The sequence below is a fragment of the Stegostoma tigrinum genome, chromosome 15, assembly GCF_030684315.1.
Source record: "Stegostoma tigrinum isolate sSteTig4 chromosome 15, sSteTig4.hap1, whole genome shotgun sequence".
Classification (NCBI taxonomy): Eukaryota; Metazoa; Chordata; class Chondrichthyes; order Orectolobiformes; family Stegostomatidae; genus Stegostoma; species Stegostoma tigrinum.
In genome coordinates this window covers 30,219,171-30,239,555 of record NC_081368.1, presented here as the reverse complement: position 1 = coordinate 30,239,555, position 20,385 = coordinate 30,219,171, and the positions used below count along the sequence as shown (strand labels likewise).

The window sequence follows — 20,385 nt, the reverse complement described above, 5'->3', positions numbered from 1 at the left end:
AATTTAGAGGATCTCAAAAAGTGTATTCCACTTTGAAGGTCCATAGCTTGTCTGCACAACTGCATGAACCAAAACCCAGTGTTTAAATTTAATGCATGTGTCTTCAATTGACCCAGGGAAACAAATCAAAATGTATGATATCACATTTCCAGCATTTCGGCTTTTTTTTTTAAGTAAAATATATATATTGAGTTTCTCATCCCAGAGCAGATGGATATGACTACAGCTAAAGAGAATTAAAAAATATTTTTCCATCCATGCTAGTGTTAAACTGAGAAGTAGGAGCACAGATTTCACATATGGAAGACACAAAAAAAATCTCCATGTGAGGCACTATTGCTTCACATTGAGCTTTCTGTTGCGGGATGAGATATCAAACCAAGTTTGTGTGGAAAGGCAGGGAGGGTGTAGAGGGCCTGATGAGTATAAAATACTATACTTCCTCCTCCTCTTCCTGGCTGCCAGCGGGCAAGGTTAAAACTCTGCTGAGTTAACTGTCTCCTCATCTCACTTTTTTTCAACCAATCAAGAAGATGTTGAAATGCTTTTCTTCATTCAGCGAACTTCAAAGCTATAAGGAAACAATGATGGATTGATATTTTGGAAGTGCAGGATCAAATAGACTGAAAGCCTTCAAACATCATGTGATCTAATAATGTCAAGAATAATTATTTGTATTTTCATATAGGGATTTATTGCAAAAATTTTAATTAATAATTTTCTATGTGTAGGTAAAAAATGTCTAAATGTAATGTACACCACCATGTTCAGGAGAGTAAAAAAGGCTCTGTTTTAAATGACATAGATTCAACAAACCACATAAATCACTTCAACACAGATTAGTCTCACCTAAATGCCTTTCATTGTATTCTTAGAATTACATAAAGATTCACAACTTACAATCTTATTGATTAGTGCTGAGCAAATTATTTCAATACCTTTTGATTTTGGCTTGCATTCTGTGAATCCCTAATGGCAGCATACCTGGGAAGTAATTTTTCAATCTGGAAATAGCTCCAGGACATATCATCATTCATGTTCTGATATGTTCATGCCATTTGATTTGCCTGAATGCCAGAAGTAAAAGTTTCCTGTTGGCAATATACCCATTTATCAGTATATCTGGACAGCATGGTGGTTCAGTGGTTAGCACTGCTACCTCATAGCGTCAGGGATCCAAATATGATTCCAGCCTCGTGTGTGGAATTTACACATTCTCCCTGTGTTTACGTGGTTTCCACCTGGTGCTCCAGTTTCCTCCCATAGTCCAAAGATGTGCAGGTCAGATGGATTGGCCATTCTAAATTGCCCACAGTGTCCAAGGATATTTAGGTTAGGTGGATTAGCCAATAGAAATGCATAGTTCTGGGGATGGTGTTGGTGAGGGGGTGGGGTGAGAGTCTGGGCTGGATGCTGTCAGAGGGTCACTGTGGACCTGATGGGCTGAATGGCCTGCTTCTACACAGTAGGGATTCTATAATTCTATATATTTAAATTTGTATTGGTGAGCTCCATGCTGGGTCTGACACTAGACGTTCTCCAAATTGGGACAGAAAATTATTGCTGGGGAAATGGTTGCAAAATGCCGGGATAACTTAAAGTGAAGAAATTTGTTGAAACCTTCACTGTTGCAGGTTCCATCTTTGGTTGAGATACTGTGTAAAGGCTTCATTTCCCTCTCAGAGTAGACATGTAACATCCAATGCAGTAATTCAAGAAGTGAATAGAATGCTTCTGGCCTTTAAGCTTCTATTCATCCCTCAACCTACACCATTTAAACAGATACTCTGCTCACATGCTGTAATGCTGCTTTACAGGACTTCACTGGTTACAATTTAGCTGCATCTTTTCTTGCAGCACACCAATGACTAAAGTCATAAAAGTCAAACTGAATTGGCTGTTAAGTGTGTTGGATGTTCTGATGTGCAATATAATTTCACATATTTACCTTTTCCCTTTGCTAACATGAGCAGATGTGGAAGATTATGGCACAATAGTTCTTAAAAAAAAAGCCACATTGTGAACTTTCCACACACTCACCTCAATTGTATTATACACTGCACTAATTTTCAAAAATGATAACCATTACTCCAACCTAAAAATGTCAAGCCTTGACCCATGTGCCAATTTCTGCCCTAACTCTGATCTTCACTTCCTATCTAAAGTGCTCAAAAATTTAAGAACAGCCAAATTCCTCATGTGCTGCGATCTGACATAAAAACAGGAAGTATTGGAGAAGCTTGGCACCTCTGGCCAATTTGACTCCACTTTTCTGAAACACCGACTCTCTTTCTCTCTCCACTGATGTTGCTAGATCTAATGTGAGGAATCTTCCAGGGCCCTACAGAGCGTTTAGAAGGTTGGACATGAGAACTTTAGGGGAAAAAAAAGCTTCCCAAAACTGGGTGAACATTTTTCTACAAAGTCCTGAACCTTTTCAGTTGGCTGGTTGGCTTTCCTAATATTCATGTTTGAGGTCTTCTTCGATATTCATTGGAATTCTATGACTATTCAATAACACCCCAGCCCACTGGAATTATATTCACAGGTTTAACCTTGTTAGCTAAAAAATGGGAAATATGTGCATTCACAAACCTGAGGATTTTTCAGAGGCAACTCCAATGAGAGCAAACTTTTTCGCTAACTTGGCTCCTTCACATCTAAGCTGTTTCTTTGTGCAATTGCATGCTAAATAAGAGCCGTAGCTTCACCATGACGACTAGATCATGAAAAATCACAGTCTTGCTTGTTGTATTTGTTGAAGGAGAGACAGAGAGCTGACTGGGGTCACTATAATGTATAAGTGTGTTGTCACGTGAGTTAACAGCAGCAAATTTGATCAGTATAAGCAAATGGGGCACAACTGAAAGGAGATCTGAAATGTAAAAAAAGGCGTTTGACTGAAGAGAAGGTTCTGCCTAAAATGAGGCTCCACAGATAAGCAGAAAACGAAAGGTAACGTGAAAGGAAAGGAACAGTAGGGAATTGAACTTGGAAGGCTTCATTGTCAGAGCAATGTCATGATCTCGGGAATGAACAAACCAAACTGGGAAGCAAATAGGAGAGTCATTGTGAGAGGGCAAGGAGATACAAGGAAGGGTGGCAGCTGAATATTTCGGTTTGAGAACGAAGTGGAGCAACTGGATGTGCGAGAGCAAGTAAGCAAGCAGTTAAGCTGAATAATAGGCACTGTAAGGGTAAGGCTGAACATTGGGATCTGGATGAGTGTAGGACTGAGGGAAAAGCATGAATATTGAGGGAGATATAGTTTTGTGGACAGATCGAAGAAAGGCAGAAAGAATGCCAGCAGAAAGGAGAAGGCTATGTACACTTATGTGACAAATTATGTTTCATAAGGGGGGAGGGTAAATCATGAAAGAATATAAGGAAACTTTTTTTTTAATAACCACCTTTCTCAAAGTACACAAATGCATGAACTAGTACCCTTCATTTCGTAAGTACTTCATGTTATTACATTTACTGAAATTATAAATAATTCCCTCTGCCCAGTTGCTACTCGCTTATTTTTCAAAAATAATGTGCGTCTTTCCTTCCTCAAAAGTCCCACTGTTGACACACCTGCCTTTCCAGATCACTGCCCCGCCTTGGATTTTCATTTTCTTTCCAGAGTCCTAGAATATTTTGTCTTAACAGTCCAGTTTTTCTTCTCAATTCCATTTAAATCTCTTTATGACCACACTTTTCCCTATTCCTAATGTTCCAGGGTCCTTGAAATGCTACATGGATTCTGGGCTTCTCCAACTGTGGTTTCTGGTATATCTGTTACTCTCCCCCGACATAATTAGAAAGAAAGATGGACATGGACAGAGTCAGGGTTCAGGGATCAGGCAAGCTAACATCATGAGAGAGAATTATGTCATTCTCCGGTATGCCTGTGTCCATTAAGGTTTCTGTACAAACTCTGAGTCCAGGAATCGCATGGCAGTCTGGAAGCCCATGTCAGTGTTGATCTTCAGAGTTAAAATGACAACATCTGAGCTTCCACGTCATGAAGGCTTGCTATCGTAGTACTGTTGGAACTGTTAACAGGGCCTGCCTGGTGGTGAGCCCTCCGATTGTGACCATGGAGTGAATCATTCATTCCATTTTGACAGAATGATCTCCAAAGTTGGCACATGGTCCTTACATAAGTTGAAGCAAACCTGCTTTGTTCACTAAATTACTGTTGAAAGATATTTAACTTTACTTTATGTATTTCCACCAGCTTTCTTCAGTAAGCTGAGGCCTGGAAAGTGAGCATCTGAATCCTTCTCATTGGAATTAATTTGTGACTTTGCCCTCTGATGGTCTGTGTTGTCTTATGTCCCCAATCTAACTCCTAGACAATGCTCATTAATATGCTGCCTTTTCTCTAGTTTGCCTTCTGACTTACGCATGCTGCCAGACTCTGGGCTGGAATGGTCTGATGAAACATTGTTGCATCTTCTGCAAGGCTATTCTCTTCCTGCAATGTTACAGGAGCCTCAGCATTTTCAGCATCAGATGAGGATGAAAGGGATGAGGGTTAATATATAATGTGAGGCTTTATACTGGGAGCTAAGGTATTTTTCTTAGTATCACCATTTAACTGCCTCACTCATTATTGAGATATTAGGTGGAGGACTTTCTCCTCCTTTGGAGAGCCTAGAAAGCAGCATCCAAAAAAAGTGGAATGTAAATTCAACTCTTGGAAGTATATTTCCCTTATGTAGCATTTCTTCATGCCTCTGATCCTTTACGCACTAAAGGCTGTCTTTAAGGATTATCAGTGTCATGTGGTACTGAGTCTGATGGAAACAGCAGATGTTGCTCCTTCAAGGCTGGAAACTGGGGGAGACCACACTGTGCACTGGATATAACCAGCCACAGCTGATCAAGTGGCTTTCTCCAGGGCTGACGTCTCTATTAAGATGGTGGATCTGCCCTCGAGAAGGACCAGCACATCCAGCTGTGTCATTGCCAACACTGACCATTAATGGAGGTAAACATGGAGAATGAGAATATATCAATGCTGGAGCCCTCAAGGATGTCCAAGTCAAGTTGGGCCTAGCTGGATCCAGGTAGGCAGGCCTCACTAATCTTATGTCATGCAGTGGAGTTTATGGTGGCTAAGCAGCACCATTATTGTTCGGGTGGCCATTGTCATCATTTGTCCCTCCTGATTGCCAAAGACAACCCAAAATGGGTGATTTATCCCATTGTCTGCTGTTTCATAAAACAGTCTTCCCACACAACATGGGCAAAATGCTCACAGTGGTAAGAAGTGGCCATGAATTAACCATTTAAAGTGGATCAGCTGGGGCCTAGTCAGGTGACACATCTGACAGATTTTCCACCTCTGCTGTCAAGCACATTGTCCAATGTTTTCTCACACCATTTTGCCATCCTTTCTGCTTCCCAGCCCATCAACAACCAGATAGTAAAGCCAGCCCATGATTTTCTTCAGCTTCCAAAAGGGTGCATAGAAATTAGGTAGCACAGGTAATGCTTACTGTTAAAGTGGCCTATTAACACAATCAATAATAGTATTAATAGTAAAACATATTAATGTCATATGAAGCCTCTGACTTTGTGAACAGATGAGCATTCTTTTGGGTGCAATCAAATTTCTGGGCTGAATTTTTAGACTTTTAAAGTGCATTTTCCTTGTGTATTAAAAGCAGGGATGTAAATTTTGATTTACCAGAATAAAATAGACTGGAAATGGATTCTGCCAGGTTACTGTGTGCTAGTCCAATTAGACAACCTCAATAACCTCTTTTGATTACATACCACTAACTTGGAATGTAATCGAAATAATAGCAAATTCTACAATTCCGGCTTTCGCCTAACATTTATTCCAGAAATTACGCAAAAGCCAACAATTGGATCCAAGAGGCCCATGCAGTTATTTATGCTCCACGCATCTTTTCACCCATCTATTAATACATTCTTCTAATCTTTTCTCCATTCTGTATTTGCCTGGCTTTCACTCCAATACGTCAATGTATTTTATTCCATTATGTAAAAGAAGTCAATTTCGCTGTGGAAATCGGGTTTCCTACAATTTCAGTTTGTACTGGTATGCACAACATGAATAGGCTAACAGAACGTAGGACTAACAATTACTTCTTAAAAGTGATGCAATTAATTGGAGACATTGCATTTGCTGACTACATTCTCCTGTTTCATCAGGCAGTAAACACCACACTGTGATCTTTTTTATATTTAGGCTAAAACTAAACATGATGCATTGAAAATGTAGATAATTATACATGATTGGTGCAGTAGGCTCTGAAGTTATCACACATAGAAAAGAATAAAGACCAAATTAGTGCATAAGGAATCCAACTGGATTCTTTTGAATATATTTTTAATGTAGCTGTATTAGTTGTAAATGTTTTGGAGAAACTAATCTTTTGCACATGTCCTTATGTGATGACTGAGCAGAGATGAGACAATATTCCTACAACTGTGAAGTCCAAGTGAGGGCCCAGTGACATTATCAATAGGCTATTAATGTAGAAGCTCAGCTAATTTTCTGGGGACCTGTATTCCATTGCTGCCACAGCAGATGGTGGAATTTGATAGCATTTTTTTAAAATCTGGAATTAAGAATATGCTAATCACCATGAAGTAATTGTCAATTGTCGGAAAAACCCATCTGGCTCACTATTGTTCTTGAAGGAAGGAAATCTGCCATCTTCAACTGGTCTGGCTCACATGACTCTCAATTACTGTCTGAAATGGCCGAGCGAGCCATTCAGTTGTACCAATTGCTACAAAGTTTCAAATAAATGAAACAGGATGAATCACCTGGCATCAACCTAAGCACCAGAAAAAGACAACAGCAGAGACAACCCTGTCAACCCTGCAAATTCCTCCTCACTAACATCCGGGGGTTAATGCCAAAATTGGGAGAGCTGCCTCACAGGCTAGTAAAGCAACAGCCTGATGTAGTCATATTCGTGGAATCATACCTTATAGACAATGTTCCAGACACCACCATCACCATCCCTGGATATGCCCCGTCTCACTGGCAGGACAGATCCAGCAGAGGTGGCGGCACAGTGGTAAACAGTCGAGAGGTTGTTGTGCTAGGAGTCCTCAACATTGGCTCAGGACCTCATGAAGTCTCATGGTTTCAGGTTAAACATGGGCAAGGAAACCCCTTGCTGATTATCACATACTGCCCTCCCTCAGCTGATGAATCAGTACTCCTCCAAGTTGAACACTTGGAGGAAGCACTGAGGATGACAAGGTCACAAAATCTGTGTGGGGGAATTTAAGTGTCCACCACCAAGAGTGGCTCGGCAGCGGTACTACTGATCAAGCTGGTCTGCTCCCAAAGGACATGGCTGCTAGACTGGGTCTGCGGAAGGTTGTGAGGAAACCAGCAAGGGGCAGAAACATACTTGACCTCATCCTTACCAACCTGCCAGCTGCAGTTGCATCTGACCATGACAGTATCAGTAAGAGTGACCACTGCACAGTCCTTATGGAGACGAAGCCCTGCCTTCACATTGAGAACAACCTCCATCGTGTTGTGTGACACTATCATTGTACTAAATGGGAGAGACTTTGCACAAATCTAGCAACTCTAGACTGGGTATCGATGAGGCGCTGTGTGCCATCAACCGCAGCAAGATTGTACTTCAGCACAATCTGTAACCTCATGGCCTGGCATATCCCCACTCAACCATTACCATCAAGCCAGGGGATCAACCCTGGTTCAATGGAGAATGCAGGACAGCATGTCAGGAGCAGCACCAGACATACCTGAAGATGAGGTATCAACCTAGAGAAGCCAGCAAAGAGGACTACCTGCATACCAAACAGCATAAGCAGCAACTGACAGACCGATCTAAGCGATCTAACAAACAATGGATCAGATCTATACCCTGCAGCCCTGCCACATCCAATCGTGAATGCTGGTGGATAGTTAAACAACTCACTAGAGGAGCAGGCTCTACAAATATCCCCATCCTCAATGATGGAAGAGCCCAGCTAACCAGTGCAAAAGATAGGGCTGAAGCTTTCGCTGCCATCTTTAGCCAGAAGCGCCAAGTGGATGATCCATCTCGGTGTTCTCCAATGGTCCCTAGCAGTACAGATACCAGTCTTCAGCCAATTCGATTTACTCCATGTGATATCAAGAAATGGTTGGACACATTAGATGCTCCAAAGGCTACGGGCCCTGACAACATTCTGGCAACAGTACTGAATACTTGTGCTCCAAAAACATGCCGCTTCCCTAGCCAAACTGTTCCAGTACAGTTACGAAGCTGTATCTACCGACAATGTGGAAAATTGCCCAAGCATGTACTGTACACAAAAAGCAGGACAAATCCAACTCAGCTAATTACTGTTCCATCATTCTACTCTGAATCATCAGTAACGTGATGGAAGGCATCATCAACAGTACTATCAAGCAGCATCTGCTCAGAAATAACCTGCTCAGTGACTTCCAGTTTGAGTTCTGCCAGGGCCTCTCAGCTCCTGATCTCATTACAGCCTTGGTTCAAGCAAGGACAAAAGAGCTGAATCCCAGAGATGAGTTGAGAGTGACAGCCCTTGAGATCAAGGCTACATTTGACCGAGTGTGGCATCAAGGAGCCCAAGCAAAACAGGAGTCAATTGTTATCAAGAGGCAAATTCTGATGGTTGGAGTCATACCTAACACATAGGAAGATGGTCATGAGTGTTAGAGGTCAATCTTCTCAGCTCCAAGACATCCATGCAGGAGTGCCTCAGGATAGTGTCCTCGGCCCAAACATCCTCAGCTGCTTCATCAATGACCTTTCCTCCATCATAAGGTCAGAAGTGGGGATGTTTGCTGATGATTGCACAGTGTTCAGCACAATTCATGACTCCTCAGATACTGAAGTCCAAATTCAAATGAAACAAAATCTGGACAGTATCCAGGTTTGAACTGACAAGTGGCAAGTAACACTTGTGCCACACAAATGCCAGGCTGTGACCATCACCGATAAGAGACAATCTAACTACTGCTCCTTGGCATTTAATGGTGTTCCCATCAGTGCAACTCCACTATCAACATCCTGGGGTTTATAATTGAGCAGAAACTCAACTGGATTCACTACATTAACACAGTGGCTGCAAGAGCAGGTCAGAGGCTAGGAATGTTGCAGCGAGTAATTTACCTCCTGACTCCACAAAGCCTGTCCTCCATCTACAAGGCACAAGTCAGGAGTGCGATGGAATACTCACCAATTGCCTGAATGAGTGCAACCCCAACAACACTCATGAAGCTTGACACCATCCAGGAAAAAGCAGCCTGCTTGATTGGCACTATATCCACAAGCAATCACTCCCTACAACACCGACGTTCAGTAGCAGCAGTGAGTACTACCTACAAGATGCCGTGCAGAAATTCACCACAGATCTTCAGACAGCACCTTCCAAACCACGACCACTTCTACCTAGAAGGACAAAGACAGCAAATATATTGGAACACCACCACCTTCAAGTTCTCCTCGAAGCCACTCACCATCCTGTCTTGGAAATATATTGGCATTCCTTCACAGTTGCTGGGCCAAAATCTTGGAATTCCCTCCCTAATGCCATTGTGGGTTAACCCACAGCAGGTGCACTGTCATGGTTCAACTAATCATGTTTACCACCACCTTCTCAACGGCAACCAGGGATGGGCCCTGCAGCGACACCCACATCTAGCAAATGTATGGAGAAAAAAGTTCCAAAAGATAAAACCCTCAATTTATTTAATGTAAAAGAAATTTTCCAAGGTGCTTCACTGAAGTTATAAAACAAAATATGACATCAAGTGAAAAAGAAACATTAGGTCAATCACCCAAACATTTGGTCAAAGGGTTGGTTTTCATCCTTTAAGACAGCCTTCAAAGAGAGAGGTAGAAGAAAAGATGGAGGAAGGGTGTTCCAGAACTTGGAGCCTAGTCAACAGAAGGTTTGGTAACGTAGGGGTTAACATCAAGAGGCCAGAAGCAGAGGAGCACAGAATTCTCAGAAGATTGTAGCAATCTGTGAGATTGCATGGAAAAGCATTGGCCAGGGGGAGGGGGGGTGATGCCGCCATGGAGGGATTTGAAAACAAGGATGAAACTTTTAAAATTATGATGTGGCTTAATCAGTGGGTACAGGAAAATTCAGGGAATTCAATTTGTTGCAACTTAAGACATGGGCTACAAGTAATCGGCTGATCTCAAGTTTCCAGAAAGTGGAATATGGGAGCCCAAACAAGAGAGAGCTTGCAAAGTCTAATCACGGTAACAAAGGTTTAAAGGAGCATTTCAGTGACCAGTGAGTTGAGATGGATTGAAACTGACCATGAAGTAGATATGGAGGTTTTATTGCAAGATTATGAGATTGGAAGTTCATCTTTAGGTCAAATATGATATATGTTGCAAATTTCAAGAAGCTGCCAGGGAGAGGAATGAGGTTTAGAATTTTATCTGAAAGCAATTTCTTCAATCTTCCCAATATTTCGTTAGAGGAATTTTCTGTTATCATATCAATAATTGGCGTCATATGGCAGATTAATAATTTAACAATGAAGAATGGCTCAAAGGAGGCAATGGTAAGATATAGTTTGGTGTCAATGGTGCAGTGTGGAAGAAAATGGCAGCACTGCCCACACTCAGATTTGGTAGGCCATGAAGAAGGAGATTGCAACATCCATTGATGTTAACGGGAAAGAAAATGGCATACAGCCACAATTAAAGTACAGGACATATACATGCTCAGCCTCTCATCCCACAGCACCACAATGCAAAGAATAAGATGGTTTTACGAGGAGGGCCAAAGATGCCAACAAAGCTCAACATCATGTATAAATATTGTTCGTCTTGTTTCCACATGATGCTGGATGAGGCGTTTTGCAGAGACCTCCATCTATCGAACTTTGCCTCTGGCCATTATAAAGTAATACCAATTACTGTTACAATGTTGTTCAGACTTAGTGAGAAAAACTAACAACTAGAAACAAGGTTAATTCAAAGACATTTATACAAAATTGCAAAATTAATTACAATCTGTTGTTGCCACCAGAAAGTGCCCTCAATAGATCTTCTTCTGCCTCTCCTGCTCATATACCTTAGTGTATTCATGTTTCTGCAGTTACAGTGGATTCGTCTTCAAGAAGCAAATGTGAGCTTCCAAATGTCGGAGTGGAACAAGTAAGTTGGAAGTGGAGGGCTTAGCTACCTCTATAGTGTCCTAGCAGGAACAGTCTGAAATGGCTTGTAAGGTATTACCTCTGGCTGTGTGCATCACTGCCCTTCCCTGTCTCCTTGCGGGGAAGAGGCATCTGGTGTATGCACCAGACTTCTGATCTCCCTGTTGCCTTTCCTTCAGCCCTGACGATCAATGGGTGAAGTTCTGGAGTTCAGCTTCATGCAGCTTTCCAGCAGATGCTGAGGGTGCTGGACCCAACTCTCCATAGCAGCTACCTCTCCATGGAGGCAGGATGAAGCTTGCATGACTCACTGCACTGCTGCATTTAAGGCCACTACAGCCACATACCTGCCTTCTGCTCCTGTTCTTCTCACTGTCTGTGGATGAAATTCCTGATTAATGCCACAGAGTTCTATCCTGCCTGGGGCTGATAGGTGCCTAGCCTCCGGAAATCCTCTGAGTGCAAGTGGTCGGGAGTGTTTCTTGCTGTTACAGGACGATGCTCATCAGATTGTGCTGCCAACATTCAAAGCCTGACCATCCCACTGAGGTTACAATAGCTGTGCTGATTGAGGGTGCAGGAGGAAAATTTGATAACACTAAGGTCTCTGTACTTTGATCCTCAAAGAATGAGCAGGAGATGGGGATCTAGGTCTTCCTCCACATAGATGCTGGAGATGCTGTCTGTAGCTGCAAGGGAGGGAAGGTGAATGGCCAAATATTTGGAAGTGATGTGGAATGAATGACACTGGCAGTGTGATTAATGTGCAAACTACCAGTGGAATGAAAAGTGGTGTTTATTTGGATTGACTCGAGGTGAATGTCTTGGTAATCCCACAGGAGCAATCCTGGTCTTCCTCATTAGGAACAGGATTTTCTCCTTGTGGGAGATGAAGAGGCTGATGTTGGGCATCCGTCTCCCTAGCCAGTTGTTTTCCATCCTGTTTTGGACTGTTTTCTTTTGTACTGAGAGAACAAATAGATGGCACATATTTTGGTCTTGGTACAGATGGTATTCTGAGATTGTGAGGAGGCAACACAGAGGGCATGCAGCATGAATGTTGTGAGAGATTGGGGTGGGTAGAAGAGAAAGAGGGAAGATGTTACAAGTAATAGAGACGGGGGAAGAGCATGTGGTTTGGTGGAAGGTGGGTGCAGTCACAGAGATTATGAGACGATTAGGTACCAAATAGAAGAGTAGGACACTTAACCTGACAGAATAGAGAAGGTTATTGACCTACTTTGTTATTGCTGACGATTCTTCCAGTCCATGGAAATGGCATTCACCCAGGTGGCAACCTTCGACGAGTCTGCCTGGATCTGGTGGTATGTCTGGCTCTTCCAGTTTTCTGGGAAGGCAATGGCCCTCCTTTGAACCATCATCTGAAGTGGGATTTTTCTTGGAGAACTGCAATATGATCTGTGCCTGACATGGTCACCATCAACAGTTGAGCAAGTGGGGTACCTTTGGAATACCAGTACTCACCTGGGTGCACTGTGACCTTTTAATTATGGCACAGATGTAAGGAATGCTGGTCTTTCAGCAGATATCATTGAGTGGCGAGTTGTCCAAGGAACATGGTATGATTCAAGATAATAAAATGTGAGGCTGGATGAACACAGCAGGCCAAGCAGCATCTCAGGAGCACAAAAGCTGACGTTTCGGGCCTAGACCCTTCATCAGAGAGGGGGATGGGGTGAGGGTTCTGGAATAAATAGGGAGAGAGGGGGAGGCGGACCGAAGATGGAGAGAAAAGAAGATAGGTGGAGAGAGTATAGATGGGGAGGTAGGGAGGGGATAGGTCAGTCCAGGGAAGACGGGCAGGTCAAGGAGGTGGGATGAGGTTAGTAGGTAGATGGGGGTGCGGCTTGGGGTGGGAGGAAGGGATGGGTGAGAGGAAGAACAGGTTAAGGAGGCAGAGACAGGTTGGACTGGTTTTGGGATGCAGCGGGTGGGGGGGAAGAGCTGGGCTGGTTGTGTGGTGCAGTGGGGGGAGGGGACGAACTGGGCTGGTTTTGGGATGCAGTGGGGGAAGGGGAGATTTTGAAACTGGTGAAGTCCACATTGATACCATTAGGCTGCAGGGTTCCCAGGCGGAATATGAGTTGCTGTTCCTGCAACCTTCGGGTGGCATCATTGTGGCACCGCACGAGGCCCATGATGGACATGTCATCTAAAAAATGGGAGGGGGAGTGGAAATGGTTTGCGACTGGGAGGTGCAGTTGTTTGTTGCGAACTGAGCGGAGGTGTTCTGCTAAGCGGTCTCCAAGCCTCCGCTTGGTTTCCCCAATGTAGAGGAAGCCACACCGGGTACAGTGGATGCAGTATACCACATTGGCAGATGTGCAGGTGAACCTCTGCTTAATGTGGAATGTCATCTTGGGGCCTGGGATAGGGGTGATGGAGGAGGTGTGGGGGCAAGTGTAGCATTTCCTGCGGTTGCAGGGGAAGGTGCTGGGTGTGGTGGGGTTGGAGGGCAGTGTGGAGCGAACAAGGGAGTCACGGAGAGAGTGGTCTCTCCGGAAAGCAGACAGGGGTGGGGATGGAAAAATGTCTTGGGTGGTGGGGTCGGATTGTAGATGGCGGAAATGTCGAAGGATGATGCGTTGTATCCGGAGGTTGGTGGGGTGGTGTGTGAGAACGAGGGGATCCTCTTTGGGCGGTTGTGGCGGGAGTGGGGTGTGAGGGATGTGTTGCGGGAAATGCGGGAGACGCGGTCAAGGGCGTTCTCGATAACTGTGGGAGGAAAGTTGCGGTCCTTGAAGAATTTGGACATCTGGGATGTGCGGGAGTGGAATGTCTTATCGTGGGAGGCGGAGGCGGAGGAATTGGGAATAGGGGATGGAATTTTTGCAGGAGGGTGGGTGGGAGGAGGTGTATTCTAGGTAGCTGTGGGAGTCGGTGGGCTTGAAATGGACATCAGTTACAAGCTGGTTGCCTGAGATGGAGACTGAGACGTCCAGGAAGGTGAGGGATGTGCTGGAGATGGCCCAGGTGAACTGAAGGTTGGGGTGGAAGGTGTTGGTGAAGTGGATGAACTGTTCGAGCTCCTCTGGGGAGCAGGAGGCGGCGCCGATACAGTCATCAATGTACCGGAGGAAGAGGTGGGGTTTGGGGCCTGTGTAGGTGTGGAAGAGGGACTGTTCCATGTAACCTACAAAGAGGCAGGCATAGCTGGGGCCCATGAGGGTGCCCATGGCCACCCCCTTAGTCTGTAGGAAGTGGGAGGAGTCAAAAGAGAAGTTGTTGAGGGTGAGGACGAGTTCGGCTAGGCGGATGAGGGTGTCGGTGGAGGGGGACTGGTCGGGCCTGCGGGACAGGAAGAAGCGGAGGGCCTTGAGGCCATCTGCATGCGGAATGCAGGTGTATAGGGACTGGACGTCCATGGTGAAGATGAGGTGTTGGGGGCCAGGGAATTGGAAGTCCTGGAGGAGGTGGAGGGCGTGGGTGGTGTCACAGACGTAGGTGGGGAGTTCCTGGACCAAAGGGGAGAAAATGGAGTCCAGATGGGTGGAGATGAGTTCGGTGGGGCAGGAGCAGGCTGAGACGATGGGTCGACCAGGGCAGGCAGGTTTGTGGATTTTGGGAAGGAGATAGAAACGGGCCATGCGGGGTTGGGGAACAATGAGGTTGGAGGCTGTGGGTGGGAGGTCTCCTGAGGTGATGAGGTCATGAATGGTGTTGGAAATGATGGTTTGGTGCTCAGGTGTGGGGTCATGATCGAGGGGGCGGTAGGAGGTGGTGTCGGAGAGTTGACGTCTGGCCTCGGCGATGTAGAGGTATGATTCAACCAGGAATAGATGTGACCTATGCCTTGGGGAACAGTAGATAGTTAATGCAATGAATTTGTTAAACACGGTGAGAAAACTTGAGGACTCGTGGCAAAAATCCCTCCGAGCATCTCAGTGCAACTCAGGCTTAGCTAAATAAACGTAAAATTTATCCCATTAATTAATCCAAAATGTACAATCTTATCACAAACAGACATTCACAGTGTGCTCAGGTTTTCAGATACCAATAATGTTTCTAAGGCAAATGTTGTGGTGTTGAGAACGATGATATTGCTTATCTGCAGTTCAAACAAAATCTGTATTCAGTTTTCAGTGCTTGGCATTCAGTATGGAAAGTCACATCCATCTTTACCAGAACTATTTTTAAGACAGGTGTATCTAAGTTAGCTAAAATTACATTAATAATTTAAGAAAATAATTTTCTATAATTACATTGTCTTCTTTCATCACAATATGTTCACTGATGGCAAGAACCTACCCTGTGTTTTACAAAGTCCATAGCTTTAATTGAAAACTTGAAAAAAAAGATTAAAAATGATAACAAGGGTCCTAGCTCCAGGGATTTTTAGGAATCGGAATCTTTTCAATAGAAAATGAACTTTGTTGCCATGGTGCATCGTAACCAGCAAATCCACGCTTTTTTTTAATGCTAAGTATCCTTGCACCTCACTGTGCAGTATGTAATAAAACTGCTCGACAGTGAATCATGAGCTGCAGATTTAGAAAAACTAATTTAGTTACTATGTTTATGCAATTCATTTCTTTATTGCTTTGACTTTTTGTCAAAGATGGCATATTATAATATTAATAATTTAGAATGTCTACATATTTTTCCTTCGGGGGCTGCTCATATTTTTCTACAGTACGAATTTTCAAATTATATCTGGTGAAATTATGATAAAGGAGTAGAAACTTAAAAATATTATAAAAGATTAATATAAAGGTGTTGTCAGCTAAGAATACATAATTATTGAGCGCTCCTCTTAATTGGTCTTTTCATATGCAAAATTTATGTAAAGTTAATAAAAGTTGAAAATATAGACCATAATCTTTTATTCTCTACTGATCAATAACACAACTCAAACTTCACTAAATCTGGTTATTAAACTATTCCATGTGAATGTCCTCTGATAATAGAGCAGATAAAAGCATTGCATGAGGGAGCAATTGAGCTATGAACACGGGCAAGTCCCAATTTAATCACTAGTTTAAATTAACTTGACTAATAACCACCAAAAAGCAGTCGGGAATATACTTTTGGCATTTGAAGAAATAACCACAGTTCTATTTCTTAATTCCTCACCAAATGAGAGTCCTCCCGACTAAAACAAGATGCACATAAAATGCTTAAAATACTCAGCGGGTGAGACAATCTCTTTGGAGAGAGAAACAGAATTGAATGTTCCGGGTATGATGAGAAACACACATCTATAATTCCATAGCCTCCCATTTGAAGCTGTTCCTCTGCACAGTGTTTGTGTGTGTGAGGCAGCTAAATAGAAGCTGATGGAGCCCTTTCTATATAAGCACATCAGGCTCCAATGCTCTCATTGGTACACAACTGCAATTTTAACCAAAGGACAGAGGCTATTGTGGCTATTGTGACCTCAGAGAAAGAGGAAACAGAGCCAGAAAGGACCGAAAATGGTTGGTCTGTTACCTTTTCTTGACCCTTCTCTTGGCACAGAGGAGCTGTGATGCTTCTCCGAGCCCCAAAACAAATGTTCGGCCTTTGATGCACTCATTCATAATTTCCTTCCAGCACCCACCTCCAAGTTGATACATTAGATATTGCTCTCCTCAGCTTAGCAGCACCTTTCCTTTCATTCTTGATATTGTTGCTCTTCTGCCAAGTAACACACTCATGTTTGCCAAATTAGACTTATTCAGGTCATGCGTAGGAGACCTTGGAGTTAAGCTCTTGTGGTGTCAGATAGGAGGTTAAATGTGGGGCATATCACCAGGACTGGGCTGGCATGTCCCAGTGAGGGGACATGTCGGAGTTGCTCTTTATGTCAAGTGTTTTATTTAGGAAGGCCAGGGGTAGGAAAATGGTGGGTGGAGCAGGGGAGTTTATGAAGAGCTGATTATACCCTTCCCTCCCAACAGTCACATTTGGTGCCAATGTCCACCTTACTTGGGGAAAAATTGTGCTAAGGTGGGAAAAGGCCTTATTAGTCGGTTACGTAGGAGTGTCTCAGCTGTTCCATTGGAAAACAGGCAGTTCAATGCTTTACCCTCTATGGGGGCAGGAGCAGGGTAGTCAAGTTTGTGCTTGGTTTAAGGACATAACATCCTCCTGTCCATCATCTCAGCAGTCAGGTTCTAGGTGGGAAGGACCATCGATGACTTTACTAACCTGCCACTAACTAAGCCTCTTAATTGATTAATCAATGAGCATTTGAGGATTTCACCTATAACCAGCCCAATTGCCTGCCTTCCTGGTGGGTGACCAAAGCACCTACTCTCTTGACAGGGAAACCTGCCTGCAGATTTGGGCCAGCTGCCACCAAGGCGCGGTGGGGTAAGACCACCGTATGAGACCCCTCAGCCGCAATGTAACAGGGGCCCCACTTGGTAACTGGGCCCAGCTGGCACCTTCCCCAGCAGGTCAGGGGGCCAATGGGGACTGTGTAGGGAGATGACCGCCGGGGTTTTTCTTTGTTTTGGTTCTGCTTTTTACTTTAGTTGGTGTACATACCCCCAGGGTAACCTGGAGCAGCTAGCGTGATGGGGTAGGTGTATAAATATGTTTATTTTTTGTATATTCTATGAATAAAGTATTTTTTTTAAATAAAAAAAACCTGCCTGCAGGTTTGGGTGTCTGGGGGCACAGATGGAAGGCGGGTGTGCAGTCAGTTAGTACACCCTGTGAGATCCCCATCCTGTACTTCTCACCCTCTGACTCTGCTCTCACCACAACCCCCACCCTGCAGTGCTCTCCCCCTGCCCCACAAAAGGTACCACAATTTCCTGCTGGTCACAGATCCAATGACTGTGCAGCTGATACCTCCATCAACTTCCTTGCACCTTCCCATGTCTTTCAGCCTCAGATTGGTCAGTAGTTTCAGGCAGGCTAGCACTTCACTGGTGAGGCACCTGAAGGCAAGAGAAGCTTTTTGGTCAGCAGTGCCCAACTGGCACTTGATCCTTCAGGCTTTCTCAAAGGCAGGTGAGGGGCTGGTCAATATTAAAGATGCTTTTCACCACATAGTGCAAAAAGGTTAAATCCGGGCCAAGAACAGAAACTGCTGGAAAAACTCAGCAAGTCTGGCAGTTTCTGTGAAGAGAAATCAGAGTTAATATTTCTGGCCAAGTGACCCTCCCTCAGAGCTGAGAAAGTTCTGTTTTTGTTTCTGATTTACAGCTTCCTCAGTTCTTTTGGTTTTTATTTAGTATTAAATCATGGGCCATCCATTCAAAGGAAACTATACTGCGTTCAACCATCTCTTTGATAATTTCAGAGTATTTACTGTCTCTACGCTAGTCAGGACATCCTTCTGCATTATTATCAATCTTCATTTCTTGTCATTCATCTTGAATTTGACATCTGTAATTTGTTACGCAAACTTTATGTTCATATGAGAATAAGCAAATAAAAATCTGCATGACATGATCACAAAATTGAAAAATATCCCATTTTCCTGAAGTGAGAGTTCAATTTCAAACAGAGTTTACTGTTATTTTTAATCAATTTTTATTCCTGTATTAAGTTAGCTGTTCATTTGCCCTTTTCAAAGGCTGAATCATGAATGAGGCTGTCTCTTCTATAGAGAAGTGCATGAATTTTGCTATTTGTAGTATGCCATTATATTATGAATATTATTTTAAAAAAATTTCCTCTTTGAATACAAAACAGGTGAGAAACTTTTGTTGAAAAAAAGGCTTGTATTGATATCAGGCTTCTCATGACCACCAGAAACCTTAACATTCTTCCTACCCAACTAGGCATTTTTGAAATGATTGTAACATGAAAAAATATGGCAACCAAATTAAGCCCATCCAATTCCCACAAGCAGCAACCTCAGAATAACAATTTTTTGTGATGTTAATTGGGAATTTAATTTTAGTACGGGGACCAACTAATAATAGACAGTGCCCTCGCTTCATAATGGCATCTAAAAATCAGTATTTGTGGTCATGCAGTGTTCCCTCAGTACTGCTCAGGTGTGTGAGTCTTGACATTTATTTTCATGGACTCGAGAGTGTTACCGAAATTTCAATGATATCTCTGGTGTGATACTACTGTCTTTGCAGTCAGGAAATCTTATTAAACTATATTCAATATTTACAGAGCTTTGCAGTGTACAGCATCTTTAAAACCTTGCATGATCAGGTCCCAGCTACACGTGTTCAAGTAGACATCTCTGATAATGTATGAATCCAGTAACATAACAGCACTTAGCTATTATCCTACAAGCATAAGACTTGAACCTGTAGTCTTGTCATATGTAAGCTACCAACTGACCTGTAGCTGATTCTTAGCAGCATCCCTTTAAATCCATGTTGTATTAATTTTTTGGCAAGTCACTCGTCATTGGGCATTATCGTGTGTAAAACATTAGTTACATATCACTGTGAACAGAATGTAAATCACATCTCCAGATTTGCTGGAGGTAGCCTTTGGAGATGAAATGAGATAATGTTGGCAAAACACATCAGGAGAGAAGTCCGTCATTTGGAGGTATTGCCAGCATATCACCAGCCACTGACAATTGGCCAATTGATAACTGTTTCACCGTGCTGTCAGCATTTGTACGAGGAGTCTGTGAGCTGTACAGAGGCAGACTCCCAGCAGCTTCTCAGGGTGTACCTACATTTCTGTAGGATCAGTGACACACACAGGAAGCCATTAGCAGCCGAAACACCCTCGCTGCTAGTTTCGACTCCGTCTATACTTCCTGCTGCCTCGGGAAAGCAGGCAACATAACCAGCGACCACTCTCATTTGGTTATACTCTCTTCTACCCTCTTCCATCTGGTAGAGGTACAAAAGTTTGAAAACATGTATCAACCGATTCAAGAACAGCTTCTTCCCGCTGTTATCAGACTTTAGAATGGACTTCTCACATATTAACATTGATTTTTCTCTGCAACTTCTCCATAGCTGTAAAACCATATTCCGTTCTAACATTCTGATGTAATTATGTATGGTATGATTTGCCTGATTAGCATGCAAAACAATAATTTTCACTCTGTCATGGTACATGTGACAATAATCAAATCAAATCAAGTCAATCAAGGGGGCCTGTCTTCACGGACAAGGCACAGGAATATTTTGTCAACTGACCCTCAACAAGGAGGTGGTGCCTTTTCCTCCTCCTCACATGCTCAGCACCTGTGGCATTGGAGCTGTTGATGTTGATGCCCTCAACTTATGTGGGCAGTTCAAAGAAATCGGCTTCATAATTGGCTACCGCCAGTAAGATTGCCACTACTTTTT

At 43.4% G+C, this 20,385-nt stretch overlaps 1 protein-coding gene across 13 annotated transcripts in view; it reads left to right on the top strand.

Annotated features, from left to right (window-relative positions):
- The window catches only part of tenm1 (teneurin transmembrane protein 1), a 2,164,854-nt gene that overhangs the window by 1,795,336 nt on the left and 349,133 nt on the right, over positions 1 to 20,385 (top strand). Inside the window, exon 1 of one of the 13 annotated variants that reach the window (XM_048544395.2) lies at positions 2,890 to 2,955. The exons of the other annotated variants lie outside the window; for them this stretch is intronic. The gene's annotated coding sequence lies outside the window, so the exon portion shown is untranslated. Of the gene's footprint in view, positions 1 to 2,889; positions 2,956 to 20,385 lie in introns of those variants that run through there. 13 annotated transcript variants of the gene reach the window in all.